The sequence below is a fragment of the Sminthopsis crassicaudata genome, chromosome 4, assembly GCF_048593235.1.
Source record: "Sminthopsis crassicaudata isolate SCR6 chromosome 4, ASM4859323v1, whole genome shotgun sequence".
Lineage (NCBI taxonomy): Eukaryota > Metazoa > Chordata > Mammalia > Dasyuromorphia > Dasyuridae > Sminthopsis > Sminthopsis crassicaudata.
In genome coordinates this window covers 79631892-79658402 of record NC_133620.1, presented here as the reverse complement: position 1 = coordinate 79658402, position 26511 = coordinate 79631892, and positions in this window count along the sequence as shown.

The following is a 26511-nucleotide window of genomic DNA, read 5'->3' as shown; positions in this document are numbered from 1 at the left end:
GATGATATATTGGGATGTGCACCTGAGGAACAAATGTTAGAAGCATGTCTACAAAAAACCATAGAAACACTAAGGAATTATAAATTGCACATAGCTCCAGAAAAGATTCAAAGACATGCTCCTTTTCAATATTTAGGATATGAAGTATATCCTAAGGTGCTTACAGTACAAAAACTCTCCTTAAGAACAGAGAAGCTAAACACCTTAAATGACTTCCAGAAATTGATAGGAGATATCCAATGGATGCGTCCCGTGCTAGGCTTGACTACCTGTCAATTGCAACCATTATATGACATTTTAAGGGGAGACAGTGCTTTAAATTCACCACGCCAGCTTACAAAAGAAGCTCAAGAGGCTTTGAGACAAGTTGAACTGGCTTTATCCAATGTGGTTGAAAGAGTCACTCAAAAACCCTTGGAAATATCAGTTTTTGCTACACAAGAGGCCCCCACAGCAGTCCTTCATCAAGGAGACAGTGTGATAGAGTGGGTGAACCTCCCAGCACAACCAGAACAAAGCCTTATTCCTTACCCAGTGCTTGTGGCTAGAATTTTATTAAAGGCCATTAAACGAGCAGTACAATTATCTGGGACAAGACCTGATAAGATATATACCTTTTATACTAATGCACAAGTTAATGTGTGCTGCGAAACCATCCCAGAGTGGCAAATTTTATTAGCCATGGCTCCAAATTTTGCACACGGGTCTCCATTAAAGATAACCAGACTGCTACATAATTGGCAATGGATTCTTGAAGAAAAGGTTTCTAAAGTTCCTCTTAAAGGACCAACTATCTTTACAGATGCATCCAAACATAATATTTGATCTGTGTATTCTCGTGACTTAACTATAAAGAGAGTAATCAGAACTCCTTTTCAGTCCACTCAGCAGAATGAATTGTATGCAATCATTCTAGCTCTTGCTTATTATCCGGGAGACATAAATATAATATCTGATTCAGCCTATTCAGTAGGTGTGGTACAAAGAATTGCCACAGCCCAAATAAAATTTGTAGCCTCCAATATATATCAGCTCTTTAAAGAGCTTCAAGAGCAAGTGAGAAAGCATCCAGGTAAGATTTATATTTTGCATGTCCATTCCCATAGTGGACTTCCAGGTCCTATTTTTGATGGTAATTCAAAGGCAGATAGCCTTCTAACCATGCTGGCCAGTACTCCTTTATTTCAAGAAGCACAAGAGTCTCATTCTAAATATCATCAGGCTGCCCGAGCTTTACGTTTGCAGTTTGGAATAACAAGAGAAGAAGCTAGGAGCATAGTAAAAGCCTGTACAGCTTGCCTTCCTTTCCATGCTCCTACACTCCCTCCAGGGAAGAACCCTCGTGGTTTGAGACCTAATGAAATTTGGCAAATGGATGTGACCCATTATAAATCTTTTGGTCGTCTATCTTTTATCCATGTCGTGGTAGACACCTTTTCAGGATTCACATTTGCAATACCAGCAGCAAAAGAGACAGCCCGAGTGGTCACTGAATTCCTTATACAAGCATTTGCAATTATGGGCGTGCCACAAGCAATAAAAACAGACAATGGACCTGCATATACATCTAAACATTTTACACACTTTTGTGCACAGTATAAGATTTTACACACCACGGGCATACCCTTTAATCCTCAAGGGCAGGCAATAGTAGAGAGAAGAAACAGAGATATTAAGACACTCCTCCAAAAACAAAAGAAAGGGGGAGCCACGGGTAACCCTAGAGAACTTCTAAATTTAGTTCTCTATACCATTAATTTTTTAATTTTTGACAAAGATGCACTGGCTCCAGCAGACAGGTTTTATAACTCACCGGAAGGGCAGTGTCCAGTGCGAGCAGCTCCACTGTCTTTAGATAATCGCCAAGTGATGTGGAGAGACCCAGAAAGTGGTGAATGGAAGGGACCAGATAGGTTAACTGCTTGGGGGAGAGGGTTTGCTTGTATCTCTACAGATGGAGAAGGAATCAGATGGGTGCCAACGAGCCGTATTCGCCTTGTCCATCGGAGAGAGACAGAGCAGACCCTTGAAACGAAGGAGAAGGCCCAAGAAACATCGGGTGGTTCCGTTGCTGACTGTGCCCACCACTGAAAGAACCTGGCAGTTATGGCGTTTGACCCATGGACATCAAAAACTGTTGGACTTGAAAATCCTCAGAAATCATTGGATTCTCTGAGACATCATAAGACTATTGTAGGACTTGAAAGTCTCAGGAATCATTGGATTCTCTGAGACATCATAAGACTATTGTAGGACTTGAAAGTCTCAGGAATCATTGGATTCTCTGAGACATCATAAGACTATTGTAGGACTGAAATCCTCAGGAATCATTGGATTCTCTGAGACATCATAAGACTATTGTAGGACTGAAAGTCCTCAGGAATCATTGGATTCTCTGAGGCATCATAAGACTATTGTAGGACTGAAAGTCCTCAGGAATCATTGGATTCTCTGAGGCATCATAAGACTATTGTAGGACTGAAAGTCCTCAGGAATCATTGGATTCTCTGAGACATCATAAGACTATTGTAGGACTGAAATCCTCAGGAATCATTGGATTCTCTGAGACATCATAAGACTATTGTAGGACTGAAAGTCCTCAGGAATCATTGGATTCTCTGAGGCATCATAAGACTATTGTAGGACTGAAAGTCCTCAGGAATCATTGGATTCTCTGAGGCATCATAAGACTGTTGCTGGACTTCAAAAACTTGTGGGGATCATTGGATTCCCTAACATATAAAAAGACTGATGTGGGATTTCAAAAACTTGTGGGGATCATTGGATTCCCTAACAGTGAAGCAATGGACAATAGATTGGTTTTGGACTATTTCTTGGTTGCTGAAGAAGGGGTATGTGTGTCTGGTGTCTACATACCCTCCTTCTAGGACTTCTGGAAATCTCTTACAATACCATGTTGATTTATATTGTTTGTTATGTCACTATTTGCATGTACAATTCCTGTTTGTTACACCACATCGAGTCTGCACTGATTGTGGGGAGAGTCACCACTAATAGCCTCTGCGTTATTGCTATGTGCTTGTGTAATAACTCCCATGCTGATGGGTTTGTGCATACTTGTCTCTAATAAGGCCCTTCAATCCAGAAACCCGCTAGCAAATCCCCACTTCTCTTTGGTGCTTCTCATCTCCCTTCCTGAGATGTCAGGGAGGGCGTGATTATCTCCTTTTTAGTGCTTTCATCTCCCCTCCTGAGAAGTCAGGGGGGGCGTGATCACGTCCTTTTTGGGGTTCTCATCTCCCTGAAAGGTCAGGGATGGCGCGACCTCCTGTGGTCTAAAACAAAAGAAAGCGGGAGATGTAAAGGGCTAGAACTGAGCAATGCACTTGGATGATGAAGCACGTGAGACTAATTGCCAATTGGACGTTTCCCTATTAACTTGTTTAAGGTTGACCCTCCCCAGCTGTTCTGTGCTGACTTGATTGGTGAGACAAAGAGAGGGAAGTGACTTGTGTGGGAGGAGCAAGAGAAACTTGGGTGGTGGAACTCACGCTCACTTGCACTCGTGACCTGGCGTTGGAGGCGACAGTAAAGATCTAGAATAAAGACGTTTAGTGATCCTGACTCTTGCTGATTTCTGGAAAGATAGAGTTCCAGCATAATTTGACCATTTATCAATTGGAAAATAGCTTGAATTCATATAAAGATGAGTCAATTCTCTATATATTTTAGAAATGAGGCCTTTATCAGAACCTTTGAATGTAAAAATGTTCCCCTACTTTGTTGCTTCCCCTGCATTGGATTTGTTAGTTCAAAAACATTTTAACTTTATGCAATCAAAATTATCTATTTTGTGTTCAATAACGTTGTTCTTTGGCCACAAATTCCTTCTTTCTAGAGATCTGAGAGGTAATCACCTTTATGCCTATATTATGAACCCATTTAGACCTTATTTTGGTACATGGTGTTAGATGGGGACCAATACCTAATTTCTGCCATACTGATTTCCAGTTTCCCAGCTAGTAAGTGCTTATCCCAAAAGATGGAATCTTTGGGTTTATCAAACACTAGATTACTATAGTAATTTACTATTTTGTACTGTGAACTACTATTTCATTTCTTAGGCAAAACCAAATAGTTTTGGTGACCATTGCTTTACAATTTGGTTTTAGGTGCGGTACAACTAGGCCACCTCCTTTTACTTTTTTTTTTTTTTTTTTTCTCTTAATTCCCTTGAATTTTTTTTCCTTGAAATTCTTGACCTCTGCATTACAATTACAGACTTCATCTTATACTGACAATTATAATAATCAAGTGTTAAGTCCTGATTGTCCCTCAATTGTCATCCTTCCCTGGGAGGAGGTTTCTTTCCTTTATAATCTTTTCCTCTTTGAGCAGGTTTCTTGGGAGGCTTCCAGAGCAAAGGTAAAATCTTGAATTCTCTTCTTCCCCTCCAAAAGTGTGGAATTGCTGGACTTGGGAATCCATGGGACATTTTCTCCTTGACCCAATCCAGAATGCTTTCCAGACTCAATGTTGCCTCTTTATATCCTCCCAGATAATGGGCTTGTGGGTATTCCAAAGGTGTAAACTCCTTTAAAGGCATCAACTAAAGGTGTGAGTTCTGAGCTAGAGAATTTCCAAGTACCAACTTACCACCTAGTAAAAACCTAACAATCAACACTATTAAGTGTTTTTGAAGAAATAATCAAGTTCATCAGTGAAAAATTAAATGAAAAAATAGAATAAATTAAAGCTAATAGTGCATTGTATGATAAATTTAAGAATATATGTTTCTGGGGCAAGAACCCCCAATCTTGAAAGACCTATTGAGAACATTAAAAATAATTTGTCAGAAATTATATTTAAACTTATAAATGATATCACATATCACATAATTCTGAAAAGAAACAATATCTGAATATAAAAGATGATACTTTTTAAAGTGAAGACTAAAACTATTCTCTTAACACAACAATGATTAGACATGATAATGTTTAATAGATATCACATGAAATTGAAAAACTTTTGAACAAAGAAAATGAATGTGTATAAGGTAAAAATTTAATCTGTCTCCTGAGAACAAAATGGCATCAGATATTTAAGAGACTAAATACTCAAAGTCTACAGCCATTGACACACTATAGAGCTTTAAGATTTGCAAGTACCTTTAAGAAATCTTTTATTTTTAGAAAATCCCTTAAACTGGGTACTATTTTTGTTTCCATTAAAAGATGAGTAAATTAAAACAGATAGAAGTAACACAGTGTACAGTAAGTTCAACTTTGAGACAAGAAAACAGCTCAAACTATCTTTGATACTAGTCTATTTACTATGGGAAAGTCTTTTATCTCCCTCCTTTATCTGTAAAAACGGACCAAAAAAAAGCATCTATCTCCCAGAGTTACTGAGAAGATAAAATGAAATAATATATGTAAATAATATATTATCAAACCTGAAATACTATATAAAACTGATAATAAGATAGAGGAAAAATAAGAAAAAGATTCCTATAGGTAGTACTGTCTAAGGCTGCTTGTGAACTTCAGTCTTCCTAAATACAGATTTATTGATCTTTCCACTTCAACAACACTATAAATACAGTAATATACTTTCAAATAGAGTAGGCAAATACAAATATATAAGACCATAACTAATCCCAAATGGTTAATTGGTTGACAGATTGGTTGATATATAGAAATTACATTCTTCAACAGAAACAATTTAAAATATAACAAATCATATTGGTAATAATATAAAAGTAAATCAAAACATTTATGAGGTTTTGTCTTGCATTTAGGTTATTGACAAAAATAAGGGGGAAAGGAATAATGAATATTGGATTGTGTATAGAAAAATACATTCACTAAAATACTATTGGTGGAATTATGAACTTTGTAAAACAATTTAGAATTTGCTAAAAAAAACATGACTAGGCAAGCTCTTATTTACAAAATGCCTTCCTTTCTTTGCAGAGGTATACTACTAAAATTGTAAAGCACTGCACATACTATCACACTTATTTGATGCTTTGGGTAGTTTTAATAGACTATGCAACTTTACATTCACAGAAATGTAAAAAAAAATTACATTTTTTGGTAGCTAAAAAGTCAAAATGAAGTAAATAAACTTACCTTAATTGACAAATTATGGCATAAGTACATCATAAAATGTATATACTGTGAGAAAAATTATGAATCTTAGAAAGATGCATATGGAATCTTATATTAATAAATATAATATAAAGTAAGAAAACCAGAAAATAAAATAAACAATAATATGAAGATATAAATAGAAAGAACAACAAAAACACAAAGGCATGCACACAAAGAAAGGGAAGCATATTTTTTATTAAGGTAGAGGTAAAAGCAACTCCTTCTTTTATTTGCAGAGGTATAGTACTACAATTGTAAAACATGCTATCACACTTATTTGATGCTTTGGTTAATTCCAATATACTGCGCAACTCCTCTCTCAATGCCATTCACTATTATTTTATGTTAAAAGAAATGACCAAGGAAATGCCTATATTTGGAAATAAAGAACATGGAAAAGCAAACCCAGAAGTGTATGCACATTTATATGTTCATATGTTTACATATATATACACACAATGAACATACAAATTAATATACACATGTATATTTTGTTAATGGTATAAATACACACATTTATGCATATGTCTCTTGTGTACATATCTATTCACATGTGCATATAAAAATATATATATATATATGTATATATATATATATATATATATATATATATATATATGCATGAACATTCATGTACACATGTGGTGACTGCGTTAGCACCCTGGATACATTAGAATCAGCCAGAGTCAGAATAAGCAAAAGTCTTTATTCTTGATTTTTAGCAGGAGAAGTGAAGTGAGTGGACATGTAGGATCTCTGTGTCCTCACCTCTTTCTCTTGCAGAAGTGACCCTGGCTAGTCTCACTGCACCTCCTAGTCCCTCCCACAATTTTCTGTATACACCAAATGATTGGGCCAGCACAGGATAGTGGGAAGGGCCATTTTTCCAAACATATTCCTATAGAGTATTGTCCATCACTAATTAGCCTCAAGTGCTTGATTGTTTGACCCCAGTGCATTGACTCAAGAGTTTCAGCCCTTTACACACATATATAAAACACACATAAGTAGACATATGTATACATGCATGGATTATGGATGTTTATAATGGTAAGTTTCAAGGAGTGGAAATGCATCATTATGAAGAGTAATAGATTGATAATAGCAAACTATTCAATGCATTAATTCATTGTATGAAAAAATGACTTTTTTGCTAATTATTTCTTATTGAAGCATAATACCTAGAATATAACTTAAGGTTTTTTGTTTGTTTGTTTTGTTTGTTTGTGAAAGGAGGTATTGCTGTTCTCTAAAATCATTTGTGCCTAGGGACAACTGTAATACCAAGTTAAATTGAGAGGTTTGCCATGAAATAGACACTTAGAAAATTATGTTGAACATTCAGAGATTATGAGTTTTTTCTGCAGGCACATAGTCAATATGTATAAGACATGGTATAGAAACTTATGTTTTAGACCTTTAGATTAGTTCTCTCCTAACTCTGCCAAGTTGTCTCTAATAAATTTCAATGAACATATGAAGATAGCTAGAGTATGACAGAGTATGAGGACTGGAGTCAGAAGTACTTTAGTCCAAATTCAACCTCTAACTGTTTGATCCTGAGCAAGTCACTTAACCCTCTTTGTGTCAGTTTCCTCAACTATAACATGAGCTGGAAAATAATAAACCATTAAAGTATCTTTAGCAAGAACACTCCAAATAGAGTTACAAAGAGTCAGACATCAATACTTTACAAAGCAACAACAACAAAAAAAAATGTTAAAGGGCTGTGGAAATTCTTATTTTAATACAAATGTTAGGATTATTATTGAGTTTTAGTGATTGACTACAAACATTGTAGTATAGCTTTTGCCCACCAATTTCAGTGGGTATGGGGACAATATGGAATGGAAGATATCAGATGGAATCTGACAAGCATTAACATGTATAAGTTATATAAATCAATATTCATAAAATTAACCTAAATAACTAATAATTAGAAAAGTATAATTTAGAAATGAACCTGAGGTATAATCCTACTTGCTTTAAGATTTGCCTACATAACAGAAAAGGAAAATGATAAAGACAATGAGTTGTAGAAATATTGGTACACTAAACTATTTGCATTTTTGGTTTTTCTTTCCAGGTTATTTTTACCTTCTGAATCCAATTCTCCTTGTGCAACAAGAGAACTGTTCAGTTCTACACACATATATTGAATCTAGGATATACTATAACATATTTAACATGTATAAGACTACTTGCCATCTAGGGGAGGGGGTGGAGGAAGGGAAGGGAAAAGTCAGAACAGAAGTGAGTGCAAGCAATAATGGGTAAAAAAAATTACCCAAGCATATGTTCTGTCAATAAAAATTTATAATAATTTAAAAAAAAGAAATACTGGTACACTAATGCACTGTTGGAAGATTTGTGAATGTATCCATCTATTTGGGAGAAAAAGATGGAACTATGCTATAAGGCTACTCATATCCTTTTCCCTAGAAATGTCATTTCTGGGTTTATATTCCTAAAAAGTCAAGAAAAAAAAAAAAAAAAGAAAGGACTAGTATGTACAAGAATATTTATAGCAATTCATTTTGTGATGCCAAAAAAAAGAAAGAAAACAAAAAGAAAAGAAAATTGAAGGGATGTCCATCTATTAGAGAATGACTGAGCCAGCTTTGGAATATATTTATTATTAAATATTTGGTTCCCTAATAAGTGAAAAAGTAGATAGCCAAAAACAATCGGGAGAACATTATTGTCAGTAAGAACAATATTGTAATGATAATCAACTGTGAAATACTTAGGTATTTGGATCAATACAATAATTCATCCTAATTCAAAGAACCCATGATAAAAAATGCTATCAAACTCCAGAGAGAGAATTGATGAACTCTAAGTGCTTATTGAAATTTTTGTCAATTTCTTTGTTTTCCTCATTTTTTTATCATGATGGCATGGAAATATATTTTGCATGATTTCACATTTATAATGGGATTTCCATTGTTAACTCCTTCATCAGGTTTGGAAAAGATTGTTGGAAGTGAGAAAATTTAGAACTAACAATTTTTTTTAATATATGGCTTTTTATTTGACAGATATATGCATGGATAATTTTACAACATTGATAACTGCCAAACCTTTTGTTCCAAATTTTCCCCTCCTTCCCCCACCACCTCCCTCAGATGGCAGATTGGCCAATACATGTTAAATATGTTAAAGTATAAATTAAATACAATATATTTACAAAAAGAATCAGACTTTGAAATAGTGTACAATTAGCCTGTGAAGGAAATAAAAAATATAGGCATACAAAAATAGAGGGATTGAGAATTCTATGTAGTGAGAACTAACAATTTTAAATGAATGTGATTTTTTGATAGAAAAAATAATCTTTTAGATCTTTATTTTAAATATTATTCTTTACAATTTTTTGTAGAATGTGGGCATGCTTTTTAATAATAATGCTACCTTTTAAAAATCACAGCTCCAAACTTCATAACTGATCTACTTTTCTATTTCAGAAATTGATTGAATTTGTTATCAGAACAAGAAAATATTTCTTGTTCAAGGGTAGAAAATGAGGGGAAATGACATTTTAGATAAAACACAGTTTAAGTAATCATCTAGACAAGATTGAATTGCAGGTGGCTTTTATCCAAGGAAAAAATAGTTGAATAGATAGTTGGCATAAGAAAGGATGAAAGTGTCTACTTTATTCTGCCATTTCATAGTTTGTTCCATTTTATTTCTCTTGAATTTGGGGCCGGGCTCTTTCCCAAAAATTTAATTTTCCATTTGAAGGAAAATAGCAATGCTCCCTTCCATTAAATAATAAACCAGGTCTGTAAAGCCTCAAAAGAATCTTATGGAATCTTATGGAAAACATATGAAGCATCAAAATTTTCTTATTAGTAGACAAAATTTTACTTATATTCTAAGAATTCATATCAACAATAGAAATGCAAATAAATCACCATAATTAAACATAGAAGATAAATATAAATAAAATAAATAAAATTTATATAGTTAAATACAGACTACAGTCAAATCAAGTAAAAATAATTTTAAAAACAGTGTCAGTCACTGTGCTAATTGGAAATACAAGGAAGTTGTTTTTTAAAATCCCTTCCTTTAAGCATCTTACAATTTTATGAAGGAGAAAACACATATTCAACTCTATAAAAGCAAGATATATAACAAATAAATTGGAAAAAAATAGAGGGAAATTACTAGCATTAAGAAAGAATAGAAAAAAAAATTGCAAAAGGGACCAATAGAGAAACTAGGTTAAAACATGCATTGAAGAAATGTTGTGATGGTGATAATGAAAAGGCTTGGCAAAAAATTAAATGTAGAGTGGAATGCATATGTGACTCAGTGAGGAGCTGAGGATGATACATAGGGTGTTAGTTTGAGTTACTGAAAGAGTAGCCTTGTCTTCAAAAATAAGAAAAAAATGAAGAAAAAGGGCAAGATTTTGGGGAAATTATAATGGATTTTTGTTGAGGTTAAGGTGGTTACAATGTGTGATTTATAGCAGAGAGCTGAATTTTGAGACTAGAGTGTAAGAAAGGCTGGAGGTCTTATGGAAGACAAAATGTATCAACAGGAATACACACCCCCAATTTTCTACATGGGTAGGAAGTAATGGAGCTGGTTTCCCACTGGCATAATCTCCACAATCTCAGTTTCAGTTCTATTCCCTGATTAGTTAGAGAAGAGAACTTAAATAAAGGACACTATAACTAATAGCGTACTAGTACTAGTCCCCTATTGTGTGTATTACATATTTGTAAGGTCAGAAAATAAAGAAATATTTCACAGTTTTTAGTAATTCCATCATTATTACATTCATAACTATAGAAATGGTATCTATATTTCAATATAAAGATAGATAGATACATTTTCTTGAATGTGCTCTCCAAATGTAACAAAATAATATAATTTTTGTCACATTTTTGTTACCATAGAAACAGAAGAGGATGCTGAGACAAGGACAGTGTACCCTGAAATGGTTTTGATCAGTCTTTCATATTGTAAATTAATATTAAATTGGAAATCAATAATGACTGAAATACCTTCATGAGCAACCATTGAGGAAGTTAATAAGATGAACAGCAGGAAATATTAAGCAATTTAACAGTGCACTACTTCTAATAGAGAATAATATAATAAGGAAGAAAGCTACTAATTTTTATAAATACTAGAGGAAATCACTTCTGAAGTTAATTTTAATATGGGATGATTCAGCAAGTAATAAAAACAAGTAGATTTTTTTTATCCTCTCTTTGTTCATATTGAGACCATAACTCAGAGAACTTTATCCAGTACTGAAAGATTCATTTGTCAAAATATCTCCCTGAGTAAAAGTAATATCATGAAGTTGTGATGATAGTAGTAATAGAAGAAATAGTGGTGGTGGTAGTAGTAGTAGCAGAAGCAGCAGTAGTAGCAGGACCAGAAGAAGCAACAGTATTATCCTTATCATTTGATGAAGGAGAAATTATACTTTTTTTTTAATCTGAAGGAATTATAGGCCAATTATTCTGCAAAATAATATCATTATGCAAATAGCATGCTATCATTTTCAGAGAAAAAATTGTCATTTAATCTTTTTAGCTTTTTCTTTCCCCCACCATCCCCACCCCCCCAAGCAAGCAGCATGTACTACCCTAAAATGTAGGAGTATGCATATTCTCAATTCATCAATTCAGTTACATATTTAGGGAGAGGACTCTGACTGCACAGATAGAATTCCACAAATATAGCTGCAGGAATTTCGTTCTTATGATGCATTTTCTATGCAAAGTGTGCAAAAGGCAAGGTTTTGGATACCTGTTGGCTTCCTACTGAAAAATAAATTAGAAAAGGAAGTTCAGTATTGTCATAAAAATAGATTGTAAAGAGAATAAGTACTGAAAAGCCTCTAAAATAACCTTATTCATTTCATTCACTGACATTTTGCTATAAATATAGCAGCACAATAGAGAAACTAGGTTATATCATACCATTGTGTTCATTTTATTTATATATGGTCTCCATTGATATTACAAAAAAATCAAAGATAAATAAAATAGGATATGAAAACATCCCAAATAGTTACAATTTAAATAAAATTTAAATCAGCTTTACATTACCATGATTCAATATAAACTGTGATATTGAAAGGAAACTAATTAACATTCCAGAATCCAAAACATGCAGATAATGTTTTAAGTATAGATAATTCAAGAACACATCCATTTTGAATATATAAAGTATAACAAAAAAAAGAACTATAGAATTCTCAGAATGATTTTCCCCACATTTTATCATGGGGAGTTCTGATTGTTATTTGAAAATGGATTAAATTGACCTTTTCATTTTTTATTTTTTTCTGACTTCTCTGTAGTATTTGATAGTATTGATTATATTCTCCAACTTTTTACCCTCTATTCTGGATTTTCATGACACCAATTTCTCCATTCTCCTCCTATTTGTCCAACTGTACCATTTCATTTTTCTTTGCTAAATTACATGAGCCCCAAGGGCCAAGTTCTAAGTTCTTTTTTTCTTTTTATCCTTTCTTTTCTTATATGAAGATTTCATCTAATCTGTTAGAATAATTTTTTTCTGTCAGAAGAACATTGTACACAGTAACAACATTATGTTATGATAAATTATTCTAGACTATTCTAGACTCCACTCTTCTCTGCAATAGTGATCCAATACAATTCTGATAGACTTGGGATAGAAAATGCCACCACCAATCAGAGAGACAAATATGGAGACTGAATGTGGATAGAAGCATACTATTTTCACTTTTTGTTTGTTCTTTATTGTTCATGGTGCTTGTTTCTCATTTTATTCAGATTTTTCTTTCACAACATGACTAATATATAAATGCATTTAAAACAGTGATTGTATAATCTATATCAGATTTTTGCTTTCTTAAGGAAAGTTGTAGTAAGGAGAAAAGGGAAAAATTGGAACTAAAAATCTTACAAAAATAATGTGTCAGCTATTTTTACACATTATTGGAAAATAGAATTCTATTGAAATTTTTAAAAATATTATTTCTATGTAAATTATTTTTGATCCAATCCTGGTCTGGTTCCAAAGCTATAAACATCAGCAAATACTTATTAGATCCTTGAACTTGATTCTTCTAAGCATTTTAACAAAATGGTTAATTATAAGTTAGTTTTGAAAGGAGGATGAAATATTTGGAGGAATAATAAAATATGCATTCAACAGATTGTACGTAATATCAATATTTTAAGTAGAATTTTATTTTTCCTTAGTTACCTATCAAGAAGGAATTTAGCATTCATTTAAGATTTTAAGTTCCAAATTTTTTCTCCCCTTGGTTGACAGTTTTATATAGCTTATACATGTGTTATCATGGAAAACATTTTTCTAAATCACTGATAGTTGTAGAGGAAGAAACACATCAAAAGGGGAAAAAAAAACATGAAAAAGAATGAAGTATGTGAAAATATGTTCTGATATGCATTATGATTCCATCAGTTTTTTCATCTGGTCATAGGTACCATTTTCCTTCAAGAGTCCTTTATACTCCTCTTGGAATATTTTGTTGCTAATAAGAATTGAGTCAAACAGCTGATAATCACATAATATAGCTGATACTATGCACAATGCTTTCCTGTTCTTGTTCACGTTACTTTGCATCAATTTGTAAGTCTTTCCAAGTTCCCCCTTCCCGAATCTTGCTTGTTTGTTATTTCTTATTGGAAAATAGTATTTCATTTCATTTATATGCCATAACTTGTTCAGTTATTCCTTAATTGATGGTCATACTCTCAGTTTCCAATATTTTGCTACCATGAAAATGGCTGCCATAATTATTTTTATTATATGCATTTCCTTCCCCACCTTTTTATAATATTCTTGGGATGCAGACCTAGTAGTAGTATTGTTTGGTTGCCCTTTGGGCACAGTTGCAAATTGCTTTTCCGAATGGTTGAATCAGTTCAAAATTCCACTAATAGGGAATTAGTATATGACTTCTCCACAAGTACTCTGACATTTATCACTTTTGTTTTCTATCATATTAATCCATTTGTTAATTGTGAAATGGTGTCTTAACATTGTGAAACACAATTCTGAGGGGTACTAATTGCAAAGTTTCCTGATATGCATAAACATTTGTTACACCGCATAACATTGATTGTAAAAAGCCAAAACTACCTGACACATAGCTGACACACTAGGCATTTGCAGCAGAGTAATTTTCCCTTTTATAAAAACAAACAAAAAGAGGTTCTAATAAAGAAGAAATTAAATTTCAAACAAGTTAGACTATATTAACAACTTGGGATACTGTTAATAATTAGAGGAATTGGCCCTAGACAATCAATATGATAAAATTCCTTCTAATAAAGTTAATTGGCATCCTTCCTGAAACTAAATTTTGAACACTGATTGAATATTGAGAAGTAAAGTCATTTTCCATTACACAAACAGTATGTAGCAGAGGTAATATTTAAATAAGAAACTGGTTTGTAAGCTATCTTTCAATCCATTATGCCATGTTGCCTATGTAAACAAATATATCACTCCTCCCCTCTGTAGTTTAATTGGAACATTTAATTAGTTAGAGTGTATGTATATATCCATTCAGGTTATATTATTCTTATGTATCTATTTGCAAACTTTTGTTAGGGAGACATGAATAGATATTTACCCACCTTTCTATAAGAAAGAGCTTAATTCCTGACTGGGAGGGGTAGAAGACTAACACCATCAAGATGGGCACTTAGCTCTCTGCTGAGAGGAAGTATCAAATCAGAAGATTATCTTCATATAGCCTTTCCCCTATCTCAATTTGTTAATTGATACAGAATAATCTTAGATTCAAGCCACTTTCCAGATTGCTGTGCTTTTCTTTGTGAAGGAGGATAAAGCTATATATTGGAAAATAATGGGATCAGGTAGATTTTAAATGTTTTTATTTTTATTTATTTATTTATTTTACACAATACTTAGTTTCAACTGATGCCTTTATGTTTAATGTTATAAATTTATTGTTCTTTTTTTTTTTTTCTCAATGCATGGCATATATAATACACCACATACATGTAACTCCGTGGTTAGCACATTATTGTGGTATATATTCAATAACAATGGACTAGATCTCCATAATTATAACAAAGAGTTGAAGAACCAAAAGAGTAATTTGTTTTGTTTCTTTCAATAATGAAAGCTTATACTATGTTTAAATGTAATAAATGTCTGTCAAAGTGAACAAAAATATACATTTCCTCAAATGAGTTAAATAGCTATCATGAAATAAAATAAACAATAAAATTATTTCCCTGAACCTGTACCATTGTTTATTTCCCCAAGCAACTCAATGTCCTTACCTAATAATGTATTTTAGTACTTTACTAGTTCATCAATATGGAAGATTCTTAATAATCTTACTTTTTTAACTTATTACTTTTTTGTGAAATTTTATTTTGTCAAAATAACATACATACATTTTATAAATCTGAAACTACACAGTACATTTACTCTAATATGAGAAAAAAAAATTCTGCTCCAGGAATTAAAAGAAAAAAATTTTTTTTTCCTTCATCTTTCTTTCAAATTCAATTAGTATTAATGAATTTAATCTGTATTTTAGTTATTTTTCCCTAAAGAATTTCATAGAATCAAATAAGTTTTTCAAATCTGCTCAAATGCTTTTTTTTGTTATTGTTGTTGTTTGTTTGTTTTTTGTTTTTGTTTTTGTTTTTGTTTTCTTTTGCTGAGGCAATTGGGGTTAAGTGACTTGCTCAGGGTTACACAGTTAAGAAGTGTTAAGTGTCTGAGGACAGATTTGAACTCAGGGGCTCCTGACTTTAGTGCTGCTGCTCTATCCCGTTGGCCACCTAGCTGCCTCTTAAATGTATTTTCATTATTATCTGATAGAAAGCTAAAATTTAAGGAAAATATGTTTGTTATCTTTTTTGGAGCAAGCTATTTTCCACAATATAATGCTCAAATTAGAACAAATGATTCTTTGAAGTTCTTTATTTCTCTTCACAACATAACTACCTGCAAGATAGACTTATATTTTCAAATTTCTTCATGGAAAAGTGAAATATTGGACTAGTTATTAGCTTCTTTCTCAATACTCTACCAAATAAAAGGAGACTCAAGTAAGTATATAAATTCATTATTCTCATAAAGCAATTAGTATAAAATCCAATGATTGTTAAAAGATTTTAAAATGAATTAACTACATCATAACACTGAAATTTCATTATTATTCTCATTTATTTATACAATATGGCAATTTCTATTAAATAAATGCAAATATTGAACATACTACATAGGTTAGCTGGAGGAAATACAAAATAAACAAAATAAACAAAAACACCTTCAGCCCAATTTCATTTATCCTGAAAATTGCTAACATAGCCTGTCAATGATAGAGATGGGTTGAATAAGGCAGGGTTATAATTCAGTTGGGCTTTAATTTAATTATAGAGTTAAATTATAAGTTAATTTAATTTAACTTCTCTACTCAGGGTCAACAATGACATTTTAATTACAAAGTCCAGTGGAATTTTTTCAATGCTCTGTTTATTTTTTTTTTCAGTAGCATGATATATTGAAGAGATTCCTGATGCTGAATTTGGTTCAATTAATTTCTGTTCAATTAAACAATCACTTCTATTTATCTAATATGTGTCAGTTACTTAGTTAGAGCTTGGGGGTTTCTTCAGATAATTTCTGTGTTTTCTTTTCCAAACTCCTGCAATGTTTTCATTTGGTTTTATATTTTTCTTCTAACTCTCTTTCAAGATCCTTTTTTAAATTCTTCCAAGAGAGCCTTGTGAGATAGATAACAACTCCTATTATTCTTTGGTGCTTTATCTAGAGATGATTTGCTTTTAACGTCCTCAGGGCTTGAAGTCTCTTTTTCTCTTTCTTCATAAAAAGTATCTATGGTCAGAGTTAGTTTTGCTTTGTTCATTTTTTTAAAGATTGAGGTCTGCTCTTAGGGCAAGGGGGGGATTGTTCCAAGCTTCCTCTACAGACAACAGTGGCTGCCTGGGTTGGTGCTGACTAACTTCCAGTGCTGTGTGGGCATGCCCAGGTCCCAGGTTACTCTGGGCTTCAGGGGCTCACTATTTCCCTTTTTTATTTGTGTTGGATATCTCACAGCCAATATGCTGATCTACTGGTTTGTAACCAGGACAGAGCAACCAATGCTGCACTATTTTGGCAAATAACCTCCTAGTAGATTCCCCAGCCCAGATGCCACATCAGTCTGGGTCTCTGAGCTGACCTTGCTCTCAGCTATCTCCCCATTCCAGCCCCTCACTCCCTCCCAATTAAAACAGACATTTATTAAAGTTATCCCCAAAATATATTTTGCTGGAAAACTAGTTCAGAGGCTTGATTTGGTGTTGATCTGAGTAATGTCAGAAAGAGTTCAGAGAAAGATATGTTTCTTCTTGCCACCTTGGCTCTGCCCTGGGATTGATTTTCAAAGAGCAAACTCCTTCCAACCTCTATTCTTTATTCATTAATCCAAAGATTTCAAAGCAAACTCCTTTCAACCTCTATTCTTTATTCATTAACCTCATCTACTTCAAGGGTAAGGATTGAGAAAAGAAGATCAAGTAGTCAACTTAAGTAAAAGCAGGTAACTGAACCTAAAAAAAATTAGGAATTCATCCATTTAGATTAATGGCTGGAATGCTAAATGAAAGATTAGACAGATGGATAGAGAATAAGCATGTGTGTGTATATATATATATATATATATATATATATATATATATATATATACATATATATATATATATATATATATATACACATATATATATGTGTATATATATGCATATATATATGCATATATATATGTATATATATGCATATATATTTAGATATATATATGCATATATAGTTAGATAGATATGCATATATAGTTAGATAGATAGATATGCATATATAGATAGATATAGATATAGATGATAGATAGATGCATGAATATGTTATGATGACCATTATTTTCAATTATTTTACTCTTCATCTAGCATTCCTGATATTAATTTCATACTACTGAATTATTTTCTTGACACCACAGTTCATACAAGGCATTATCTATTTATGTCTCTCTCTCTCTCTCTGCCTCTGTCTCTCTCTCTCTCTGGCTCTGGCTCTCTGCCATTTCTTTCTTTACTTTATCATCACTTCTCTATTTCTTTCTCTCTTTACATAATTATTTGAAGGTTTATTTGAAGGTCAAAAGACAGAGAAACATTACTAGCTATAAAAGAGGTGACGATGTTGAGTTGAAAATAGAATTGTTTAACTTTTATCTTGCTTCCATTTTTATACTCTATATTTTACAGTATAATAGAATTTTATGAGTATTGCCTTATTCGAATTAATCAATCATCCTATTCTTTGGTATATCAGGTCCTGTTCAAAATGTGAGGATACAAAGTAAAAGCAAAAAGTGATCATGAACAATGATGTCAGGATTATCATAGTAGAACATATAAAAAGAAGAAAAAGTTTTAAGTTTCAAATTTTTAAGTGGAGTATGAAACCCAGGTTTAGGGAGGGAGAGGAAAGAAATAAACATTCAGATAGTGCCATCTATCTGGCACAGTGCTTGACCCCTTTACAAATACCTTATCTAATCTTCACAATAATCCTATGAGGTAGATGTTAATATTATCCCGATATTAAAGTTGAGGAAATTGGGACTAGTAGAGGCTAAATGATTTGTCTGTGTTTACACAGATAGTAAGTGTCTGAGGTCATATTTGAAATAAGTTTTTGAACATCAGGCCCAGTTTTCTATACATAGTATTGTTTGGATGCCTTAGAGAGTGCTTAATTTATTTCCTTCTCACAGTTGGGTTCTAGTTATAATTAGGTAGTACACATTTGTCCTGGATGCAGTTAGCACAGATTAGTTACTTCTTAGACTTCTATTCAGCAACAAGTGAGTAATGGGAAGTAAATGAATAGTCAGCTCAGTGTTGAATTTATGCAGGATGTGAATAATAATAGCACAGTAGAATTTAAAATTTGAGAGAATACAATGGTGCTTTGAACTAGCTTAATAAAACTCATAATTAATAACATATGAGAATAGGAAAGTACTGAAAGATGAAGATATTGGAGTTTATTATGAAGAAGAAAATTAGCTGCTATAAAAGCAATAAGGGACAGAAATAAATAAAAAGATAAAATATTAGTTTAGAATAATGGTACTTTTGGAGTTATTGACAATTGAAATGAATATATTTGGAGTTATAGAATATGGAAATGAATTAACAGGCTTGTAATGTACATTTATATGTAATGCTATGGTCAAGGGTATGAATATGACTGTATAGCAAAGATGGAATGAAGTACTTCAAGGGAGTTGAATAGATTAAAGAAATAGAAAATTTGGGTATTTGAAGGAAGATCAAAATGTGTATGCAAATAAACTCAGTAAGTTAAGATACCATGATTATGATTATTGATAAAACTTCTTTTATGGATGAAAAAGCAGAGAAAGAAATTAAGTGACATATCAATTTTCATTAAACTAGTAAATATCATAAATCATTTTGGAATCTAATCTTTTCCTAATTACATTAACTAAGGACAAAATTTTAGGAAGGCAGGGAAGAAGGAAGAGATACTTCTAGTCCTCTTAAAAATGAAACAATCTCTGTCTGCCTTCGGGGGAGTTTATACTTTCCTGAGCAAAGAATGTTATATACATAGATACATATGTGTGTGTGTGTGTATATATTATATATTTTTAATAATTTTTAAATAAATACAGAGAAATTTTTAGGTGGATCAGGAAAATATTAACAAATTGAGAAATCAGGAAATATCTTTTGTAGGAGAAAATCAGTGAACTTTAAGGAAGCTGAAGATTTTTAGTAAGTAGAAATGAGGAAGCATGGATAGGGTAAAAGAAGGGTAGTCTAAGACAGGAGGAAATAGAATTTCCTAAGAATGAGGTGCCTATTTGACTGAAACATAAAATGCTTGAGGGGGAATAATATGAAATTAGTCTGAAAAGATAGCTTGGAGCTAAATTGTCATGGCTTTAAAAGACAAAAGAAAGTGGTTTATACACACACACACACACATAAACACACACACATATTTTTAAGATGCTAATAGCAATATGGAATCACTCAAACTGGTTGAGCAAAGGAAATGAACTGACATGTGCATTTCAAGAATTTAGGAATATATATTTGACCAGAACAAAAATTTTGCTTAAAATCTCATCTTTTTTCTCAGTAAAATTATTTATTTTTAATACACATTACTTTATGCATCATGTTGGGAGACAAAAATAAGGGCAAAAGGAAAAAAAAAATGGGAGAGAGGGAAAAAAAGACCCAGAAAAAATGAAGTGAACATAGCATGTGTTGATTATGTTCAGTCTCCTTAGTTTTAAATAACTAAATTTGAATGTTGAAAGCTAAGATTTAATTTTTTTTCCTAAGTTAATAATACTTTTGCCACATTAAATTTATAGCATTCTACTCCCTTGAGAAGGTTTTCAATTTGCTGGAAGAAGAAAATCTTTCTTCCTCCTAACAATCCAAGAAAAAAAAAAATTCTATGTGGGTTGCAATCTACTGATATACCCGTATTATATATGCTCTTAGAAATTTCTTGCTTTTTTGCAATTCCACTTTATATTTCTATATCTTTGTCTCCAAGAACAATTAATGCAGGCATTTTATTTTAAATGGAGTTGAGTGCTACTATGTTAGACTTCTTTGAAGTGGAAATAGATTAAGCCCCCTTTCTCAGATAAGAGAGTTCAATTACAGCAATTGGGGTATCATTAAATCCTGCTGTTAATGATCAATAATCCATTCGAATGACTGTGATTACATAATGCCAAAATTTCCAAATAAAAGTAAAATTTCAACTAATTATATGAATGATTTTTTTTTATATATATACTTGATTCTAAGTATCTCCAGTATAATGAAATAACTTAATAACATTGATCTCAGGGAACAGAATTGATAGGCTTTTTTTTAGACTCATGGCTGTTACTTAGTTATTTAGGAGTGGCTGAGGAAGATATATTTTTTTTACCTATAAAGCATTTTAATAAGTCTGGTATCTTAAGATTTTGGTAGAAATATGCCCAATATTTTACATTTATGTATAATGTGACCAGATTATTGACTTGATTTACAACTGCAGTTAATTCATTCTAAATATCACAGAGATTAAAATGTTTGTTGTTTTTTTTTTTTTTATCCAAATAGGCAAGTATATATCTTCATGTTAAAATTCTTAATTCCTTCAAAATGACATTTTTCTTTACAAATATGATACCATGGAATATAAAACAATGTTTTTTTATAACCCCTAAATGTGATTTTGAAAATGTGATCTAGAATCAAACCAAATTACCTTCTATCCATGCATTTAAAAAAATATTTTTTCCTAAGCAGATATGTAAATAAATATACAAAAACTATTTTTGTGTTTTTGTCTATGTGTCTTTGTCTCACTCTTTTTTTCCCCATCAGAACAAGAAAAAGGACAAGAAAATAGAAAGACTTAATAATAATCGAAGAAAATTGGATAGTAGGAAGAAGTTACCTAAGTTACCTAAATGTTATTTTTGGAAATGTTAGTAAGTAGAAATGACAGATCAGTGTTAGTATTTGGAAGAAAGGGATCTGAGGTAGGAAATAGCTTCATATAGTTTATATATTTTATACTCCATTTATTTTGTACTGTTATACTATTTTAAAATATCTTCTGACTTTGACAAGGAAAGCAATATTTACTATGAGGGAAGGTGAAAACTTGCAATATTAATACATAACAGATGAACTCTAGGATAGAAGGAATATAATAATTACCCTACCCGAGAAAGATTTCTTTCAAAACTTATTGGCTAAAACAAACAAACAAACAAAACAAAACAAAACAAAACAAAACAAAAAAACAAACAAACAAACAAAAAAACAAACAAAAAAAAAAACCAGAAAATGTTCTCTGTGCTTGAAGATATCAGAATTTGTCTAGGTAGAAAGTTTCACCTTTTCTGTAACATTTCTATTATTAAAAAAAGAAAGAAAAGAGGTTAGAATTTTGCATTTCACAAAATTTGAGAACAGGATGTCTAATATTTGTAGTTCAATTTTGAGATTTAAGTTATAAAAAAATAAAGTTTTGATATTCAACATAAACTTTTCAAATCTCATCTGGATATATAATCAAATTTTCAGCACTATTCTCACTTGACAGGTACACCATGTAAGGATGTTCCTATTGCTGGAATGACCTACTTACTAAAGTTCCCATGAGAAAGTAAATGTTTCCTTTCATTTAATAATCAAAGAATGTTTGATTGACATAAAGGATTGTGAAAAGCTGGCAATATCTCTTTGCCAAATGGGGATAAAAATTAATAGTGAAGAAAATCATATGTTGTTTCAGAAGGCTAAAAAATTATACATATATGTAAGTCAAAATACAAATATAAATTAGTGTACCTACAACATTCTAAATTCAAATTTGTGAGTATTCAATTCTCTAAAAGTAATGTCCTGAGTTAATTGCATATTTTCTGGCTAATGAGTGAGCACTATTCCTTGAACAATACAAAAAGCAGCAATAAATTGGAAACAAAGTATTGCTGACTCAATGTTGTAATAGATAAGATAAAAACATCAGCTGTGAAACAGGCATAAAACCTCATTCTCATGTCAACTCTATTGATATTTATTAAGTGTTTTAATTATAGGTACTCTGGTGGAATCTCTCATTACTTTATTGACTACTGAATACATTAAGTCAGGATAGGAAACATGTCTGATTCTCTTGGAAGAATAACCAGGCCACATCAAGGGCCTTAATAAACCTATATCTTTGAAATGACACTTGCTAAAGGTGATTCACTTTCAGTTTTCTAGGACTAATCAGAAGTGCAGTGTATTTCTGTTCACTTGTGGATAGAAAGCTATCTTATAAAATTATTGTGAAGAACTTTCAATGGAAGTTGGAAAGATTGAATTGACACTTCAGTGCAAGGAAAACACAAGCTTTACAGATTTAAGAGTTATTTGAATTTAGGTAAGAGTTTAAGTCATACCAATAGATGAAATTTCATTGGAAAAATTAGAAATGGAATAGCTCATCATTGACAAATTTAATGTTGAAGGAGGAAGAGTACAGAAAGCTGAAAAAGAGATTATCAGAAAGCTTTGAAGATAAATAACATATATTATTGTGGAATTCAAGGGAGATAATAATTTTGGGAAGAAAGAGATAATGAATTGTATCTAATTAAATTTCTTTTAATGCAGAAAAATATAATAAAGAAAAAGATTAAATATTTTACAAATGTGTGATGTGTGAGAATATAACCCATCCAAAAATTGAGAAGGATTGGAATTTAAAGAATATGTAGAGTTTTTAAAAATAAAATTTTTAATTATTTAGTTTTGTCAAAATATCTGTAGATACCCTGATTTCAGAGCTAAGGCATAGAAAACAGATTGTGTCCTGAGTTTGTTACCAAAATTGGGAATTGTGATTTTAACTATTAATATTATTTCTAGACCTTGAATTGAAGCCAACATAATGCAGCAGAAAGGGATCAAATATATTTCTGAATACTCTGAACAATACTTGTGTTTGTAGCTGCTAAGTGAACCAAATCATGATCTTTAAGACTTGAAACAATCATAAGGCTAATCCGTTTCCACAGAATCCAACAATGCCTGTATTATCCCCAAAATTCTTGCAATGTGGTACTGCCCAGGGAAACTGTTTACCTGAAATCTAAGAATGTCTATGTTGGGTCCTGTCTTTTTGTGGTTTTCTTGCTTAAAAACCTTACTCCTGCCATAAGCCACAAGCCAGCTTTTTCAGGAGGACTCTCACTTGTGTTTGCCTCAATTTGAAATTAAACTTCTGCTTTATTCCTGATTCTCCGGCCTTTATTCTGCTTTATTTGGTTCTGGCTACCCCTGGATTAGAGACTGGTGGTGGTGCTGTTAACAGTTTTATTATTTTTAAAAGTACATATTGTTATTAAAAAAAAAACCTACATATATATATATATATATATATATATATATGTATGTATATATAATATATATATATATATATATATTTCCCCAATCACTATTCTTTGTAACAATTATAATAATAATATCACTTGTCAGGAATCAAATAGAAGTTAATTTTAAAGTGAGGGAAATTGTAGAGGGCCACAGATAGTGGGTTTCCTCTGGGCTGAAGGGTCTTATACCTTACCCAGAGTTCTTTCACTGCAGCCCTCTGCAGGAAATGACTTGAAGAGTGCTGGAGAATCCCTCACAAAGAACATCAAGCTCATCCAAGATAGATCTTTGAGGACTGAAGCACTGAAAGACAAGGGAAAATGACTCACCAGATGAGGATGGGATCAGATTGTAGAAACAAGTTTAAACTGATCTCAATCCAATTCTCCTGGTACTAAGAGAGACCAATGGACTGGTTCCATGTCCAGTCATACTTATGATATCAACTAATATCAGGAATCTAAGAGAAGTTTCATTTAAAAATGAGGGTAATGACTTGAAGGTCACTAAAATATTGTGCTTAACTAAGAAAGAGCTTGGAGGATTGGAACAGGGCAAGTTCAAAGGATCACCAACAGAGGATGGAACATTTGGACTCCAGGGAAATACATCTCCAGTTAACAGTATGAAAAAGCATAAGTGTCTACTATGCGTCAGGCTTATGTTAGGTGAAATTAAACTTGTGTTTGATTCCTAATTCTCTTCTCCCTAGACTGCTTTGTTTCGCTCTGGCCAACCAAAGGTAAGAGGCTGGTTGAGTTCATTTGACATTAATATATGTCAGAAATGGGATCAAACACAGAATTATGTCAATGAACTCTCTGGTACCAGTAAAAATGGATTAGGCACAACCCAATATTTGTTTCTTTGGAATCCAACTCCTCCCTTCCACCCTGGTCTGCCCAATCTCTTACCTCTGTCCTTGCTTCATTCCTCCAAGTTCCAAGAACTTAGCAATATTTGTGGGGAAAACTTCAGGGGCCCTCTTGTCTCCTGCTTGCTCCCAGATCACTCTGATAATGATAGTCTTTCTTAATTATATGCTTTGTTAACCAGTTTCTCTGCATACTTCTGCTACTTTTAACTGCATGCTCCTATTAAAATTTTCAATTATGTGCACACTTTGGTACTGTGTGCCTTAACTCAAAAGGTTAAAATGAGAGTGATAAATATATACTTTGTTAGAATTGTTTGCTTCTGTTTGTATCTGTTTTATCTTCTTGTCTGTATTTTTATGTTTGTAAAATATAAAATCTCTGTGTCATGCTTGCACTATGAGCCAGATTCTATTACCTTGAAAGATTTAAAATGCAGCCAACCAGAAAATGACTTCTTGCTATTACTAAAGAGTTTGGGAGAGTGGGAAAGATTAATGAACTTTCATAAATGAAGCAATTGTCTTATAACTAATTCCCACTTTAGGTTTTCTACTGAAGATTTGTTTACATAAAAAGATAAACAAACAAACCTGTAAGATGTTTCCCCCCTTTAATTTCAACTTTGACTTGTTGAAATTACAGAAATAAAGTAAGATAATCAAATTTTGTAAAACTATTACAAACTTCTCAATAGATTAAAGAGATTTGATATTAGTCCTTTTAAGATTGTAAAATTCCTGAGATTTTGGGGTTATTCAAGGAATTAAATCCCTACTGAAATATTTTATTAGGTTTTAGGGTCCTATTCTGTAGTATTTGTTTTATGGAAAAAATTCTAAAAGTTTTAAAAGTAAATGGGAATATTAATAGCTTCATTATTTTAGGACAATGAATGAAAGCTTGAAAGTAATTCAGAGTGAAAAAAGGAAAACAAAAACAAAAACATGTAAACATTTTTTTTTACTTTATAGGAACCTTTCCTTAATCCTTTCTTGAAAGACTATTTAAATCAAAGCCTTCTTACAAAAGACATCCTCTTTCTCTCTATCTGTTAAATCCTCTCATTTGAGATAAGATTTCTAAATATAGGTTTTGAAAAAAATGCTGAAGAATATAAGGGAACTTAAATTAGGTACTAACCCTTCAGCCATGCAGGGCTCACCTGCTCTAGGGGATTAGGAGAGGAATAGTTGCAGCATGGCACCCCAGTAGAAGTAGTTCCAAAGATGCTATGCCCCTGAATATCCTACATCACATCCTTCTAGGCAAGCCTGGATATAACTGTCTACTTTGACCCAGCAGTTATTGGCTCCTGGAGCTGTTGAGAGGGAGGGGTGAGGTCCTATGACCAGCATTCAAGTTTCACTGCCCCAAAGTGCTACCACCAATGGGAAGTTCCTGACACCAGCTTCCTCAACTACTGGGATTCAAATTCTGCAGCCACTACCTTCTGTGTGTGTGTGTGTGTGTGTGTGTGTGTGTGTGTGTGTGTGT